We start from the raw sequence: 18,709 nt of genomic DNA on the forward strand, positions 1-18,709 counted from the left end.
TCTATACAGATTTCAAATGCAAAAAACCCCTACGTATTTTTCAAAGAATAAGAAAATGTGAATGCAAAATATTTTGATTTGTAGGTCTTGATTTTAGAAACTATATAAATAACTCAAAACCTACGAACGAATAGTTAATATCAACCTCAGTAAAGATTTAATATTTATGTTCATGATGCAAATGGTCGCAAATGACTCCCGCTTAGAGATAAACAGCCGTTTAAGAGTCGATTGATAACTTGAGCATGGATTTTTTCTTCCGGAATAATATGTTAAAAATATTTTGTTTGTTAAGAGTTTAGAATGAAAAATAGTAATTTTATCGAATGAAACAACGAAACAGAATAAATTAGATATTCATTTTTGAGGAAATTGTATCTCAATTTTTAGATTAGATCGATATTTGCTTGAGCGAAGTTGATGAATATTTTTATTTGTATTTTCGTTGGCATCATTAATATCGTGATGCTATAACCTCCGACTTTGAATTGAAGAAACCCAACAACTGGAAAATATGCTTTGTGCACTTTAAATTCTTGATTCAACGTCCTTAAGATATTAAATATTAATAGGTAATAAGGTGTTATAAAAGAACAGAGGTCATTGTGTCGTATATAATCTATTGGCATTTGTTAGTTATAAATGAGAGCTTAAACAATTCATCTTAATCTAGAGAAACATTTTGTGATATGAGTACAGGCATTTGACTTATCTGTTTGACGTGAAAACGATCTATACACCATCAGCCCTTATTTTAAAATGTTTACTCGACTTCCAAGGTGTATAAGGATTCATTGAAATGCAAAAAATAATCATTTTAATTTGGTTAGATTTTTTCTAAAATGTTTTATAGTTATGAGTTGACGAAGGCATTGTGAACAGCATTGCTTAGTTCAAAGGACTGCGGGAGATGTCTGCTTTTTTAAGTGTCGTTAAGGTTCACTGCGACATAAACATTGATTAGAAGGCCAATATTTCCAGCCTTGTTCTCAAACTATTTGTGAAAGAGGCAGCAGCCGATTACAGATTGAGGCTTCATTTCTACCGCATGGAGGGAAAACCAGTTACGAAGTCTGAAGCAGTGAAAATTAGCGGAAGAGAGGGAAGATTGCGTAGGGGAGGTATCATTCCAATTCCCACCCACCGATTCTCCCGAAGAGTGTCAGCCATACCTCGCCGTCACTTCGGCCATTCCGAAAATCGTTGATTTGACAGAAAGCGTTTGACATTGTCTTCTCTCCCTCGGGGATAAAGCCCGAAGAGGGAGAGAGGGAGAGAAAGAGAGAGGGTGCAGGGAGAAGCCGTGCCGCGCACCGGGGACTCCCGCGCGACATGCCCTTATTATCGTCATTTATTACGTCTACTCCTTTTCTTTCTTCCTCCCAACTCCTTTTCCCGAACCCTCAACCTTTTTTTGCCCCTGTGGTCGCCTTATTACCACGCCGAGCCGCCGGGAAGATGTCAGTCGGGAGGGATTACCTTCGCGTGGGGCTGTTGTGACGGCGGGTGAAGCCTTGCTACCCTCACTCTTTCACTCCCGCCTCCGCAATACTTTTGCCAGGGAAGTAGGCGGGTGAAGAAGGAGGGGCTCGTAAGGGGAAAAGAGATCTTTTTTGGGTTATGATTCTTAGGGCGGGTGAAAATTCTGAGTCCCGCGGGAGGGGTTGGGGGGGCTTGAGGATTAGGAATGGGAAACGGACGCCCGCGGTAAACTTTTGTTTCAGGAAGGGTGGCGTGGAGGAGAGGGGAGGAATGGGAGGGGAGGACATTGAGAGTGTGGTGGGAAGAAGGGTAGGTGTGTGTTTATAAAAGAAGGGGATGAGAGAGGAGGGTAAGAAGGTTTTTTTTGGGGCGAGCGTGGAATTTACTCTATCGGGAGGAGGGGGAGGGAGGGAGGGTGGTTTATTCTCCCGAATCCCTCCTTCCCCTCGCTAGCTGTCTTCATTAATTTTTATTCCGGCTTATTATTTTATCCACCCCCACGTGGAGGGAGTGGCAGGCTTGTGGGCTCGAAGGAGTTGGGAGCGTCAGACCAGCGGAGAAGAAGGGCCGGAGTCTGGCGGTGGTTAAGTCTTCCCACTAAAGGAGAAAAAAGGAGAGGCTCGACGTGTTTTTATTATTTCTTCATCCAACTCTCGTACACTCCTCCCTTTCGTCCCCCCCTACTCTCCCTTCAGTTTCGCTTCTCTTCTGCCCCACACCCACCCGTCACCCACTCCTCTACTCCCTTCCCCGGGGTCATACCTCCTAACTCCATCCACCAATCCCACCCGCCACCCGGGAAAAAACTACACTCCCCTCCCCCTGTTATTCCGGCTCCGGGGGGGTCGTTATATCCTCCCTCTTCCCCCTCTCCAAAATCCCCCAACCCTTGCGCAACCCTTTGTTTTATTTCACCCTCCCCTCGCCGCACATATTTTTCTATAACTTATTGCCACGTCGTTGTCCCCTACCATGCCATCTGGTGGTAAGCCCCAGAAACTCCCTTCCCTTTTCCTCACTCCACCCGTTCATGTCGTCCTAACCCCTTTCCATTCCCCTTGCACCATGGCGGAGGGAACCCTGGCCCCCCTCCACACCTCGGCCCCACGACCCCTTCCCAAACAATCAAGGGAACACCAAACTTTTAATGTGACAATCTCCTTGGCCCGTCTCTCCCCCCCTTTATTCCCCTCTCTTTCTTAACCCTCTCCTGCATTCTCCTGATATTACCGCGCTCCGCTCCGTTTTTAGCCCGTACTATTCTTACCTCTCTCTCTGTCTCTTCACCCACGTTTCTTCCCTCGCCTTGCCAGCTCCTTCGTCTCTGTCATTCTTGTGTCCTGTGCGACGCTGGGCGGCCCTTATGAGTTCCCCGTCGCGGATCTCATCTCAGTGTCTGTGCTTGACGTTAGGAATGATTCGGACGGCTCCGACTTAGTATGTAGATAAGTAATAGGAAAAAGATTTCGGCTGCATTTTATTTATCATGCCAGGGAGGAAAAAGACCAGTTTATCAAGTCCGGAGGTCCGTGGCTTTTTTTTCCTCGTCGGATTTGGAATGATATATTTTATATATTTTTTATTGCTTGGAAGCCCAACCCTTTGGACCCTTCGGGTCTAATGTTCCCATTTTATCCTCTCTTAAAAATCGAGGATTTTTTGCTTGAATTAATGGCAAAGATTTATCTTTCCCATTTCTTTTTCCCTGTGATATTTATTTTATGCTGTGAAAAACTTAAGTTCCATAGGGATAATTAAAAAAATGTATTATCCAGCTCAGCCGAATTTTGCCAATATTTTTTTTTACATTTGCGTAGTATTTTAACGTTCAAATTAGAATATTAATCCAGCATATTATTCGGTACTCTGGCTCAGATTTTTCAATGGAAAATGTGTACCCTAATGAGCAGCATTAACTTTTCGGTCCTGAACATATGGTAAGAGGCATTATGGACAACTTTAAGTAAGTAATTAAAACTCGGGAATAAATAAAATACCAACTTAAGGCTCTTGGGAAATGTTCTTCCGAATTAGATTTTAAACTTTCTTCGTGTACATTCATTTTATAGCGTAAACCCTTTATGAACTACATCTCGTGCTCAAGTTTTGGAAATGAGAGTTGCTATATATTTTCACATTTTATTCAACATTGGTTATCAAAAACTGGTTGGGCAGCCTTTTACAAAGTGAATATGAAGTTGGAGAGCATGTATTTTTCAGAGCAGTATTAAGAGTTTAGAAGTAATTTTCTTACAACCAATTATGTTGGACAAGGTTTTCAGAGCAGAATTATGAGTTTAGAAGTAATTTTCTTGAAAGCAATTATATTGGACAAGGTTATTTTTATTTAATGATGCTAATTATTACCTTCTTATTGATAACACCAAGTGACGGCTGCCTTCAATTCCAGATTTTCTCCCAGGATTATATCTGCTTGTTATCAATTTAGCAAGTTAATTATATTCCACGATAGGCTGAGCAATCAATAGACACATGTGTTTTTAAATAATCATTAAACTCATGTTACCAGTTTCAATGCAACGAAAAAAATGTTCCTGTTAAAACATCCAAGTAACATTAAACTATTAAATTCTGTGTCCTAAATCTAATCACTCCACTGAGGCCTACACAGTTAAAAAACTCATAAATTTAAATTAAATTAATACAAATTTAGCATCTAACAATCTTCTAAAATAAGTTGCATCGTATTCTCATTGCTGATGATTCTTCGCTTCTAATAATTTATGATAAAATTTAATTGAAATCGACAATATCTTTTGTGCATAATTCTATTTCTGTTTATAATTATTCTTATTTAAAAAAATAAATGTCGTTAAATGTAAATACAAAACAATGAATTTAGAAATTGCTGATAACTTTTTATATGAATGATTCAAATACTTGTATCGATGACAGAACCTTCGGATTTGTTCGAAAAAAGGTGGGATGACAGAGGACCTGAATGGTAAACTTAAAATTGTACTTACTATTTAATCTTAGTTAAAATAAGAACTGAACACTCATACACAATTGTGATTTCTTTCCTCACTCACGTCTTTCAATCATCATGTCTGTTCACTTCCCTGCAAACACAAGTGAAAAGGCAATCTATTGAGTTTTCCCTCTCTTATGGGGATTCATACCGCTTTTAACTCCTCCTGCCATCTGCCATCTCCTCCTTCCTTCTCAGATCCGTTCATAATCCAAATGGAATAGAAGAAGCCGGTTGGAGTAGTTGCTCTCAATGTGTCGTAAGGCTTCCCGTCTTGTGGGTAGGACGGATCGGGAAGAGGTCCCCTACCCATCTTCTTCCAAAGTTACACGCAATCGCGTTCGGAGAGAAGGAAAGCGGATTTCTGTCCCCCTCCTGCGCTGTCTTATCTCCGTCTCCGTCGGCCCTACCGCAGCACCAAACGCAGCGCTGAGCAGCTCACAAAACGCCTTCGCTGACGGCAATTAAAAAGGTTTTGAAGAAGTGCCTGCCCCAGCTTATTCTTTCCTTAGGGGTTTTCAAGACCGTGTCCCCAAACAATTTCATGCGCGCCCTCCGAATCCCATATCCCCGACCTATTCTTCCCGAACTGTACCCCAAAGATGAACTAACTCCTCCTCGTAAACCTTCACTCGGCCCCATACGTCCCCTCTCGGAAGCCCACCTCCACTCTCAAACACACGGGTGCCCCCCCTTCCCGCCCCTTTTATAACACCTGCGACCCTCTTTCACTCTCTTTTCCAACTCCCTCCCCCCAAACCAAAAATCCCGCCAACCCCAAGCCCCGCACTTACTTTCGTCCCCCTGCCCGCAGTTGCCTCGCCCGCAAATACGCAGCCCACCTCGAAACCTTCCCGTTGACTGGCAACCCCACTCGAAATTTAATTAAGGAGCAGGACCATAAGCTTTCCAGTGGGGTGGGAGTGTTTTCCGGATGGAGAGTACGACGCGGTGAGGGGGTGGTTGAGTTTTAGCGTGCGAAAGGGATGGTGTGGGAGACACCCTTGGCGGGTGGCGGAGCGGGCGACACCTGACAGGTATCCTGGGGGTTTGGCGCCGGGTAGGGGAGGTGGGCGGGGAGGAAGGGTTAAACGCTGCCGTTACACGGATTCGAGGGTGGGTGAGGGGGTTTGTCTGGGCGATGACGTGGAGTGAGGGCGTTGTTTGGGTAAGGGCTCATTCCACGGTGGTTGGGATTGGAAGAATCGGTGAAGTGGCTCCTTTTCCCGCACGCCTTCCCTTTCCCTCCTCTTCCGAATTTACTCCTTCCACGTGTAGCTATGAGAGAGTCGATGATTTCCACTTTTTAATGTCCCTGCAAACTGGTTCAAGAGGAAATTATATTCGCCAGAGAAACCTACATTTTTACTATTCACTTGGCGAGAAGATACCTTCTGTTCCAAATAATGAATGGCACTATATTATGTATTACGTTTAAAACATTAATTCTGATGTAAAAACTTTTCCCCGAAGAAATTCTACCCTTCTTGAAAAATCCACTGTCCTCTTATATCTGTCTTAATATTTCTCTTAAAAAAGTTATTTTTATTCTTCTAGTGTTTTCCTAAATTGAAAGCAATAAAGTTAATTAAAAATAATCACCCACAATTTTGAAAGCAATTTCTTGATTTATATTCACTTATAATTGCAAATATGCAAAAACCCCATAAATTTATGCTAGATACAATTAAAAAATGTAATAGTTCCGGATTAGAACATTTTAAAGAATTTTATGATGCATCATGGAGTAAAAATTCCTGTCATATATTTGGTAACATGCCAAAGTCCTTATTGCTAGTGTGTAAAATCAATTTCCTTGGTGTCAGTGTGGTTCTAGAATTAGTTTGAAAAATATGTCCAACTATAAATCGTGCAGTCATTGCACAACTTTTCCTGTTCACAGGGTACTCACCGGCTACCCATAATTCTTATCATATTGCATTGTATGGTATTTTGCAATAAAATTTTGTCTTTTTTTCGCGTTTCAGATTTTTAAATTTTCCCTTTAATTTTTGCACGAAAATATGAAAGCAGTATTTATCAAGGTCAAATGCTAGATTGATTAGAAAATCGAAGTTCATCAATAAAACCGTGCATGCATATTTGAAAGTTCCATGTACTTTTGATCGGTCCAATGTGAATAATTAGGGATTCGTTGTTGATTTTGTGAAAGCTCATTGTATTCGTAAAATACTAAAAAATAACCGATAGTAATTTTTAATCTTAACCAAAGTAGTTCCAAGATGTCGGTGTTTACCTTTTACGGTGACTTAATACAAATTTTGGAACACGTTTGTTCCTCGACGGAAGCTGATTTGGTTGTCATGGTTCACACTACTTTAAATTCTGTCTTTTTATGGGGCCTGTTATACTTTTCTTCCTTTTAATTCTTATTCTGTCCCAAACCACACATATTTTCTTCAATTTTATCTTAAGAGATTCAAGTTATTGCTCATCTTACATTCATGCATGTACTAACTCAATGCATTTCCCTTGCCAAAAAATCGGCCTCACCAACTTCGTACGCATGCGAAAGTTTGCAGGTAACATACTGAAAGTGTTGACAAGATTGCTACGTCGTCACGATCCGCATTTTTTTTCATTAATATTACTCCCGTGTATTGAAATGTGGGGCCATGGGTGTAATGCATTCGGGTGAAGTTATGGCTTGGTCTTTTTTTCCTCCACTGCGAGAAAATACGACTCCCTCGCCCACTCTCTCGCTCTCTTTCTCTCTCTCCGCGGCAGCAGCCGCAGAGCGCCTCGAAGCAGGTGTCTCCTTAAATGCCGAAATGTCTTCGAGAAGGAACGCCCTGGGCGTGCGGCGGGGATAACGCAGAGGATGGGCCGGGGGGGGGGGGCTTCTTCTCTTTTGCGGAGAGGAAGGAAAGCTTTATTCCTCCCTCGCGCTCGTGATATGAAGTGGGTTCAGGTGTTGCGTCCCATCGCCGTTGGCGTCGAGGGCCCATCAGCCGGATTGAATCAACCTGCCTCACGTTGGCGTCGTTATGCGTGGGGAGCGGTGGATCCAGGCTTTGCTCGACGACGGCGCTCGCTTTCTCTTATTTAATTTCTTCAATCAGCCCATACAAAGTGACTCAATATCTCACCTCAAAAAAAAATATTTGTTTTATTTGTTTCGGGGTATTTTTCTTCCCCCTCCCTGGGGCGATTCCAGCCTGCCGCATGGCTTAGGGTAATTTCAATTCCGGGCTTTGAAAGTGTGCTGCTTACTTTGGGTTAGCAGTTTTTGCTATATATTTCATATTGGAAGGGTAAAACTTATGTTTAAAAATCAGTTTTAAAGCTTGATATACCTAATCTACACCTTATGTTTCGCGTCCATGTGCTTAAATATTCCTTCTGTGTATATAAGACCACGCTATATAAACCAATAAATAGGCAATAGGTTTCCGAAACGTCGGTTGCAACTCATTGGTATAAAGAATAAACAGTCAAATAGATATTTTAATACATTTTCGAAAGGGAATGTTGTTAGCAATTGCTTCAATCTGGTTTCATCTCCCCTTGATCGATTCCAAAATTATTTTTAAATGTTCTTTGCCATTCATTAATTGTGTGTAGTTAACAACTAGTCATTAATTTCCACTTTCAATTGTATTGAAGCCAATATATTGAATACATAATATTTGTATAGCAATTCGTGGTTACTGTAAATTTGCAATGACAAAAAGAGAGTCATATTCTGGTGGGAATATTCAGCTTTCAAGCTTGATTGATGACAAACATTGATTTTTCCTGGTGAAACTGGGTGTTATAGGTAAATTTACTTTTCAATTAAATTCCCATGGCTCTAAAAACGTTTCACTTTTTTCATTTAATGGCAATTCATTTTTCAATAGTGGAAATAATTTTCGGGCAGATTTTGTTAGACAAAGGAAGAGGTTCCATTTAATATATTAAATTTATACTCTGGGATTTAAATATAAAAATTATTTATTAATGTATACTCGAGAGGATAAAGTAATACGTAGGGTTAATTGGAAAAATTTTCATTTTTTAAATGCACAAGCATGGCGCCACCCCTGGTTCAAATAAGCCACTGATTGCTGACGGCGTGGTTTCATTTCAATGGATGTGTACTGGGCAAATATTTGTGAGCTATACGTCGTACGAACAAGTTTTCCTGAAAGGCTTTTGTATTCAAGTCTTGGTTAGTGGAAAAAATTTCCTAATCAGTTTCGGGAAAGCTTGATAGTGGGACGATAGTTTTAACGTCCCTTATTTGTTGGTCTTATACCTTGGCATCAGAAGCTTGACGTTTAATATCTTGTATTGTATTACGTGAGATTACTCGGTGAACCTTTTTAAGTTGCACAAAGTATATGTTTTAAGTACGGCAGCCTTTCGAATCAGTTAGTTTCTTTTCAAAACAGATGCGCGCATTTCGGGTTATGCGAAGTCGTGAAGCCCCGGGGATTCAGGTCAACTGATGGAGCAAAGCATTCTGTTCTATGATTCTGCCCGAAAGGAGCAAATTGCAGTGGTTAGCTCGCAGTTTTCTTTAAAAATTTTGCGGGGTAAATTGCTGATCCGATTGTCTCTACCAAGCCCCACTCCATGCCGTCGCAATTAAATCCAGAAAGAAATCTTACTTTCAGGATCTAGGTTTAATTATTTACTTTCAAGCCCGGGACATGGAGTACCGGGTGGGAATCGCGCAAAGGGAAAGGGGTTTATGGGAGCTACGAATGAGATGGAGGGCTTCATGGCCGGGGTTGGGCAAGCGGAGCTGATATAAATTCGCCCATTCGCAATTCACTCCTCTAGCCCTCATAATTGCCATGCGTTGGCCCCAGGGTAAACAAAGCTCAGATTATCAGGGAGTGAAATTGAATCCCCTCGCACGGAAAATGTCTGTGGGACGCCGAAAAAATCTGAATTTGAGGGAAGGAGGGGAGTAAAGAGTGAGAAATGGCAGGAAGATCGGAGAAAAAGTTTGAGCTGCATTCGGATTAGAAGCTTGTCACCGTGGAATATTCATCAGGCGAAAGGCTGGGGGAAAGGTTGGGGACAATATGAGGAGGAGACGGTCCAAAGGTAGAGAGTATAGGAGTAGGAGGGTTTCCCGGCGGGAAGGGACGAAGGGCTGGAAAATGGGTATGCGAAGCCGGTAATCCAGTGAAAGGAGGTGGAAAGGATGCATGTAATAAATGGTGTGGAAAGTTACGTTATGTAGCGGAGAGGAAGAGAGAATAAATATGGTTTTGGGAAGACTGTGGGATTATCAGGATCTTAAGTATTTCACGCAATTGAACCTTAAATAGTATCCTCGTAATGTAAAAGGCATTTATGGCTTGGCTTTCCTGATAAATATTTGGCTCAAAATCGTTAGATTCAATCACGGTTAAGTCGACGTTTCCTCCTATTATGCATATTTCCATTTGAATTTAATCCTTCGGGGAATCTGCCTGCCTTCGGCTTTTGTTTTTATTCCTCGTTTTTTATTTAGCAGGTTATTTTATGCACAATTATGAGAGCATTACATATTACATCCTATTTCAAAAGAATTAGTTAATCCATAGGAAGTGAGTTCAGTCTTTTATTGAAAATTCTTTGCTGTGATGCCAAAATTGAGTATCTCCTAAAAATTGCTGGTCACTTGTTTCCCTTAATCACCGTATGTGATTAAGGTCATTGAGTTGTATTTGTTGAAAAGCATTTCCACTGCTGAAAATTTTATTTCTAGTTTTCTGTAATTATTGCCCACGTCTGGTAATTACTGGAGGAAAAGTAATCTAATCAAAATAAGTTCAAACCGATAGTTTTTTTTGCAATAAATACCCTTTATTTTCGTTTCAATCAAGCCAAAGTAGAGGAAAAATATTTTTAAAAAATAAATCAAATATCTGCGAATGCACGGATATTTAAGTTAAAATTTTAATATTTTCTTATTTGCAAAGACATGAGGTTATTCCCCATACTTCTAAAAGGGGACGCATTTGTCTGAACATATATTTTTGATATTTAATTCTATACAGGCTGCTACCATTTTAATTGTTGACAATTAAAGCCATGCTTACTTAAGTAGCTTGATCGTTTAAGTTATTCAATATCGCAGAAACTCTAGTTTGACTCAATGGATTACAAATGGATGACTAAACCAAGTGGTGACTCAATGGATTTTCGAGGCTGAGTTCTGCCAGTATTATAATGGTATTAATCGTTTTGTATTATAACTAAGGAATATGTTTGTTTTTTATTGATAACTAGATTTCTCAATTGGAAACGAGAATAATGAGTTTTAAGGATGTGTAATGAGAAGATTTTTAATCTGTGTGGAGTTAGATGAGGCTATTGGAAACATTGGAGAGTTGCAACTTCACTCCCTCGTTTCAAAACTTGTTTTTTGGGAAACTTAAAGGGGGAGTGAGATAGTGGGGAATTGGTGAGTGCGAGGGATCGAAACACCTCCCAAATTCTTTGCTCGGAAAAGGACAGGGGAAGAGAAGAGGCCAGAGAATGGGAGGGGTGATAGGAATAGAGGGAAACAGGAGAGCGATGGAAGCAGGAGGGAGAAGCGAGAGAAAGGAGTGGCAGATCGGCAGACAGGACGTAACAAGGCCCGAGACGAGGGGGATTGGTGGTGGGATAGTCCTTTCTTATTTTTTCCAGAACCCGTAAAAGCGTTAAGCATTAAACGCCTCTATGCTCACGGACAATTCTTGGATAAAACGCATAAATCGAGCGAGTGGAAGAATTGTTAAACGTCGAAGGGAAAAAGAATGGGCGAGGGTTTCCGGTGAAAGCGAAAGTAATACGAAGAGTTAAGAGAAAAATAATAGATAATAGAAGAAGTTGAAATAAAAACTAAAATGATCAAAAGACATATCTTTTTCAACTAATTGATCTTTGTTTTTATTGCGTATACAATATAATTCTCTTTAAACCAAACTAAATTAGTTTTAATTTCTTTAAACTAATTGATTAATTAAAATAAGCCTGTAATTCCCCATAATCGTGTAAGGTTAATGACCTATGTTATGCACATGGTGAACAGCAGGCTAATTTTTACTTATAATTAATACTAGCACTTCATTCTTCAAATTCTTTGTTACTAGGCGTTTTTTTTTGTTTTGATTTTCATATAATATTGATACATGTGCTTGGTATAAGGGTTAAAGGAAATAATACTGAATTGAACATGCATTTGATTTCAAAATCTTGCGGAATCTTGCAATTCTAGATTCTGAAAGGAATTCATTAACGTAGAGGAAATGCAAGATTACATTACGTGAAGTCTGAACGGAATTCAGTCACGAATCAGCCTCTGGGTTAGACTCGAACACGAAACGGGTGAATTCTTCAAAAGTTAGCATTGGAACTTCCGCATATCAAAACGTGGAAATTTCCTTTGGCCACGAATTTCCATTAATGAGTAAAGGAATCAAATATCGCCGGTGTATTTTATGCATGCAAATAGATGGAGTTTGGGGATAGGTTTATCCTAAATGTTACGCATCGCGTCAAACAGGAAATTTGGAGAAGAGTAACAGCTTGGAAACATCCATCTTTAGTCCGCAGAAAGAATTTTCAATATTACTTTGAATTTATTGAACTTTGTTTAGCAAAAATTATCACTCGGTAGATTAATCATAGCATATTTTATTGGTAGCAACCTTAAAAAAACTTGCTTGGAATTAAATGAACCACAAATATCCTAAAACCTATCTTAATTATGGTTACGTAACTCAAGGCACTTCTACAATTTGCAGGCCCCTGATGAAATGTTTTCAGGTTTCGAAGTAGATAACGTCAATTAGGTTTATCCCTGCTACATACGAAGTAGAGAATTTCATTAATTACTTGGCGATGAGGATGTACAACTTGTGATGCTAGGCGAAATTTGTAATTATACATAAGAAATCGCATATTTGTCAAAGGCATCTAATTATTTCATTGCTGATACCATATTCTTGCTCATTAAACAGTTTTACTTAAAAGCGTGATAGTTTTATGTTTTAAACGAATTTGAAGGGATTCATAAGTTATAGTTAATTATAGGGAGGAAATAAAACTGTTAATGCTCTTAATCCATCGGAAGAATGATGGCTTTAAGACACCATTCTAGTTGGGGTAAGTAAATTTGAGGCTATTAATATATATGTTGGTATAACTCTGAATTTCAATGAATTATCAAGTTAAACCTATTCTTTTGAGAAGTAAACAAAAATATGCCAACTATTAATGTCGTGGAGAACCTTCGACCTCGATTCCCACAGAGCCACTCGCCCGGATCACGGTGTCCCTAAAATGAGGTTTGGTTAATTTAATTCATATATTTTGGATTTTTATTATTTTATTTTTTGCGATGGAGATCAAGGAAATGTATATGGTTATAATTGGGAGTAGTGTACCTACCGGTATTTCTTATAGCCACGGTTTTCTCCCAAGACTTGGGCGTACAGTTGAAATTTTTTTACTCTAATGCATTTAAAAAAATCATGTAACATTTACATATCATTAAAGCGAAAGGCTGCTAATTTTCAAACGCTGGTTTAAAATGAGATTTGGAGTAATTTTATCTTTAGTTTAGTTTTAGTTTTTACTAAATATATCTCCCACTTTTATTGGCATCGTGAATTTGCAGTGAAGGCTCGTAATAAATTGACCGCGACGGTAATATTGTGACCGCGTCGGTAATAATGTGGCTATTAGAATTAGTATCAAGGATATATATATATATATATATATATATATATATATATATATATATATATATATATATATATATATATATATATATATATATATGGCATTAGTTCATGTTTGTTTTCTTAAAGTCCACATGGGGTCAAGACTGTACGGTGGCTGATGTACTGGCTTCATACTTTGAGGACCGAGCTTCGAATCCCGGGTGGGGGCTTTTTCAGATGCATTCCGATCCCTATTCGGGGTACGATGTGGAGTGCACTTCAAATGGAGTTCGCCGTCCATCGGATGGGACGTTAAACTGTGGACCCTTTGGCGTATTTCGTGAAGAGCAGGCTAATGCCGACGCCAGGCTTCCCTCCACCATTATTCTATTCCCTGATTATCTTACCCCTATCGCATTACCCACCTAACCATTATGGAACAAATGAATTTAGCTATCGGTTGTCTCACCTAATAACTATCGCTACCATATGATCGGCGTTTTATTCAAAAAAATAATCTTTTATCCGAAAAATATTTTTAATGTGCACAAAAGAATTTATAATCGATATATTTAAAGTTTTTATGGCAATTGCTGGGTAAATAATTCACGATAAAATATTTTTCAATGATGGATAGTAACATGATGTATCTGTTGGAAGTACACTCTCATTGAAAGTTAATTAGCATAGGCAGACTAAAAGGTGTCTTAATGCATGGCAAATATTAATCTTACAAATATTACTACTTTTTGCATGTGTTTTGAAAAATATCAGACAGAACGTCTCAATTAAATCTAGTAAATAATAGGAAGCGGAATAAGGCTGTTAGGATAAATGGGTTAGAATTACGAAGAGAAGAAAATGAGGCGGTATGTGTGGCGTGTGCATTCGTCTTCTCTTGACGAAAACTATCTTGAAGTACAAAGTTTGAGGTCCTGTCCAACGGACCGTGTGAGATACTCAAAGACATCTCCAAAGACGGCGAAGTGGCCCAATGAAACCGATTGGAAATTTCATCTTCTAGCACTTGAATAGTCCTTCATCGAATAATATTATGGTAGCCTCGCTTAAAATTGTGAAAGACACAGGCTTAAGAACCCTTGTCGCCTACTTTCTACAAACGTTTTGCTCACTTGTCACCAAACCGGTGTTTCTCTATTTCTGTCAGCCGCAGCGTCTGTTTGGTCTCTCGTTCATTTACAACCATTGTTACATCTTATACCAACGACTTATTTACGACCGAGGTTAATACGTGATGATTGGCCTAGAATAACATTCGTTGAACTAGCTGGTAAAACTATTGCCATGTTTCCCTAAGCGCATTAAATGTGAAATTATCGATAAATGTTGCGAAGAAAAATACTTAGAGAAACAAAATAACCATAAACCTCTAAAAAATTGTATAAAATACAGAGAATAATTGAGGAAATCAACGATATATTAGTAACGGGCTGCATCTGTGGTCTGTGAAGGTTTTCTTTCTGAAAGAAACTTTCACGAACGGTATCAAAACTCTCATTTAAATTTCCTTATTATGCAGAGTTCTGTCAGAATTTTTCCACATAGCTCCTTTTTAGCACAAAATTTGTCATAACACCTTTTCGTAGCTCTACTCGCCCAGTTCTCTAGACTTCCGCATTTTTTTACCGTCCGAGTCTTCATTTTACATTTTCTCAATTTACTCGTGACTGACTCTTTTACCTATACATCATCCCTGTGAATTCTTGTCCTCTTGTACTTTCCGCTGTTACGCTGTTTGATTCCACCTTAACGCTCCTGCTCGAGTACAGTCGTCCACTCAACCATCCATCTCTCCCACTGAGGCATTCCTGGATACTTGATCCTTTTTTCCGTTTGCTGCTCCGGCCATCCCCCCGCTACGTGGAGACGATGTAACGGTCAACTTTAAAAAAGAACATGGACGGAAGGGGTGATGAGATACGTGAATATTCGTTCCTGTTCTTCCAATCCCCCTCCCCATCTCGTCACTCGACTCCTGCCCCCCCTCTCCCCTACATCGTCCGTCCCTCCCCACAGGCGGAAAACCCTCCGCACAGCCCTCAGTTGAGCTGTCAAAGCCAACCACGGACCGAGATATCAAATCCTCCGAACACGATTTTCCTCCCTCCCGCAATCCCGGAAAGAGGGGGCGGACGCCTCGATTTGCATAGCGCTGACCACGCATGGCCCGATGGTTAGGGGAGAGGCGGAGTGGTCGGTCCTCTTCCGAACCCCCTCGCCACACCTTTTCTCCCACCCCCTTCCGTAAAATAGTGCCTTTGAAGAAAAAAATGTAATGGGTGGGCGGCGAGTGGGAGTTTGCGTCGAGCCCTCTCTTTATGTTAATGCACGCGAGCAATCCTTCCTGGCTCCGTCCCTCTCCTCCATCGGTCCCCGTGTCAACCCTCTTCCCCCCCGCCCCTCAGTGGTCCAACCCTGTCACCTCCTCCACGCTCCTACCCCCAGCCAAATGGGTGCAGTGGAAAATTATTTACAGGCGGCGAGCTTGAATAATTTAAAGTAAACTCATTACCCCGTACTTTTGTAGATGTTCCGCGGAAGGCAACGGAAAACTTGGGCATACTACATACAGCTCCTTTTAACCTCCTCTGCCTGCTCTGAATTTATAATGATTTCGCTGATCAAGAGAAGTCTACTTCCGCTCAAAGGATCCCCTGGCACTAGGAGCGTAAAGTATGCATGGAGAAGGCCTACAATAAAATAAAATAAAATATTTTTGAAACTCTTGCAATCACACGTCTTAAGATATGATTTATTTTTTCCTTTGCATTATCGCTCTTCGCAATGGAAAGAATTCCTAGAGACTGGTGATGCATGCGTATTTTATATTTTTATTTGATTTTTGGTTGAGAAAGGATCAAAATTTTGCTTGATTCAGTAAAATTTTATTTTTGCAAGTACATTATTTCCCGCGGTAGAAATGATCACACAATATTCTTGAATATTTTTGCGGATTACAAATATTTCCGTTTGAATAAAGAGACGAAAATACCTCAAGGAGATAAGTATATATTTTCTGGGAAAATCCCACGTATGCTTATAGAGCTCCTGTCAGTATGACACGAAGTCGTTTGTTTTTGAATCTCCAGTTTTATAGCTGTTCCAAAATATAAGTGATGAGGCTGCAGTTCTATGAAATATCCCGGAGTGACAGAAAAGAAAGAGAAAAAGATTACCAGAATATACAGTGAGTCAATGGGGTCAAGGAGGAAAAAATTCAGCCGAGTTGTATTCAATGAAAAAAAAATATAAGAATTTCTTCGAAGCCATCCAATTCGAACTAATATCCGGACACTAGCGCTGGGAATGTTAATTTTAAAGCAACGTTTCCACAACCAAATTATTATTACTTTTTGCTGTAGAAAGAATTGGTGCTGTTCTGCACTTAATGTGGGAATTGCGAAGCAATATTAATTGGGAAGCGTGAATTTTTTTTTAAACGTTTTTAAATTTTAATAAATATTTATTCCTGATAGGATGCGAAGACGCTAATATTTTGCTAGAAGCTATTGAACTAGGATGTTTTCGTTACTGTGCTACACTGAATCTAATATTAAGTAGAATATAAAGAATGCCTTTAAAGTTGCACTCTTAAAGTTAGGTAGGGTTGCGTGTTATAAGGGAATAGCTAAATAATATAGATATTAATAACCTGCTAAAACATCAATTGTGTTATAAATAATAAGTTACATTATTTTAACATTTATTTGAATATTCCATTTTATAACCGAAATTCCTTCATCAGAAACTTATGACGTCTAATGTGTCCTTTTATCGGAACCCAATCATGCCCTGTTCACTTCATCGGCTAAGGAAGCGTGTACGCGCCCTCGCGTGGCCACATTTTAATTCCCTATGTCTCCACAGCCTTTGGATGCGACGCCCTCATGCGACGTCATTTTGCGCCCTTGCCCACCTTTCTTCACGACAGTGAGAGGAGGAACCCCGTTGGACCAATCGAAATACCCGGACGCGATGAACTCTGGGAAGACACGGGAGAGGAACTGGAGTCACGTGGAGTCTCCGTGGGCATAGTAGGATGACAGGAAAAAGGGGAAACAAAAGATAGAAGACGTGGATCGCCTTGAAATTACTTCTCATAAAATGCGAAAATCACGGGTTTTTTTATGTTCACTCTGGTGACTTTAGACTGAATGAAAACTTCGTAATATCTCTTTTTGGAATGTTTATCTTTTGAATACATGCAACTCAGGGCGAGGAAGTTACAATCATGACCAAAATCGCGTAAATAATATAAAAATCCGTTTAATATTTCGCGCTAAATAAAGGGCAACAAATTTTAATGTGTCAGGCGTATTTCATGCTTTTATTCAGAAAAAATCATAAATGGGTGTGTATATTTGCGCATCGTAAATATTTTATTTACCTCCTATTTGGTGTTGATATACCCACGTGTTTCGTGTATAACGAGATATATGTATATTTCTCCAAGTAGTGCTATTCTCTCAAATTGCATCTTTTCAAAATTCAGGATAGTTTATTTATCTATTATTAATTTATTTCGCGTTAGTCCGAAAACAGCACTTCGGCCTTTAAATCGGAATTGAAACAATGGTACAGTATTAAAATTACATACACCCAAGCTCTAGGTGGAGGAAAAACCACCTAGGCGGGAATCGAACCCGCGGCCTTTGGGTTGGCAGGCGAGGACGTTAACCCGCCCCCACCGCGATCGGCCATACTTTTTATTTAATTTTTACAGAAATTTCATGTACTTAAAGAAACATTCAGTGAAGACAATATGAAGATACATGATTCCTATAAATTTGTACATTTTTCTTCCCAACTGGAATAGAGATTTCTCCTTGACTGGAAGAACGTCAATAACTTTAATATGATATAATTTTAATTTATAATTGGATCTTGCCTTCTAGAGAGGTGACAATATGTTTTCACATCTTCATGGTCATTCTTTGACTTATTATGATGTTAAGTTCGTGTTCAGCGCTCTTAACAAATATAAGATGCTCTTATTCTTTTGATAATATAAAATTAAAGTAACTGCATTACGATTTCCTTGTTTAGGAGGCCTGAAATGACAGAAATTATAAGTCCTGGATATTGTTTTATATACTTTCATGTGTTAATGCTTGCATTAAATAGTGATGATATCACAAACCGTCATGCTAAAGAAATACTCATGATGAGCCCAGCTAGATCGAGGTAGAAAAGGCATTTGTATCAGGGTTGATTAATCGTTTAATATATGTACGATGTTTTACGTCACCTTTTTCTTTAGCGATCTTGCCCTTTACCCACTCATGCCTTCCATAGGAATATTTAAAAATTTTAATTAGGTACCGACTTTTTATCTTTAAAATATATTTGAACATTTTTAACATAATATGTCGCATATGTATTATTTATAAATTGGGCCTGAGTAGATATTATTTTCTAGACCATCAGCGTAATGGAATCATGGAAATTTCTCAGTTATCTGCTAATTATTTCCGTCAACACGTTGAGCGGCGGTTTCCCGATTCAGAAATTCTTCGGTAATTATGAGGATCACTTGCTCAACCTGTGTTTGATCAGT

This window comes from Hetaerina americana, unplaced genomic scaffold (genome assembly GCF_022747635.1).
Source record: "Hetaerina americana unplaced genomic scaffold, ioHetAmer1.1.p SCAF_9, whole genome shotgun sequence".
Classification (NCBI taxonomy): Eukaryota; Metazoa; Arthropoda; class Insecta; order Odonata; family Calopterygidae; genus Hetaerina; species Hetaerina americana.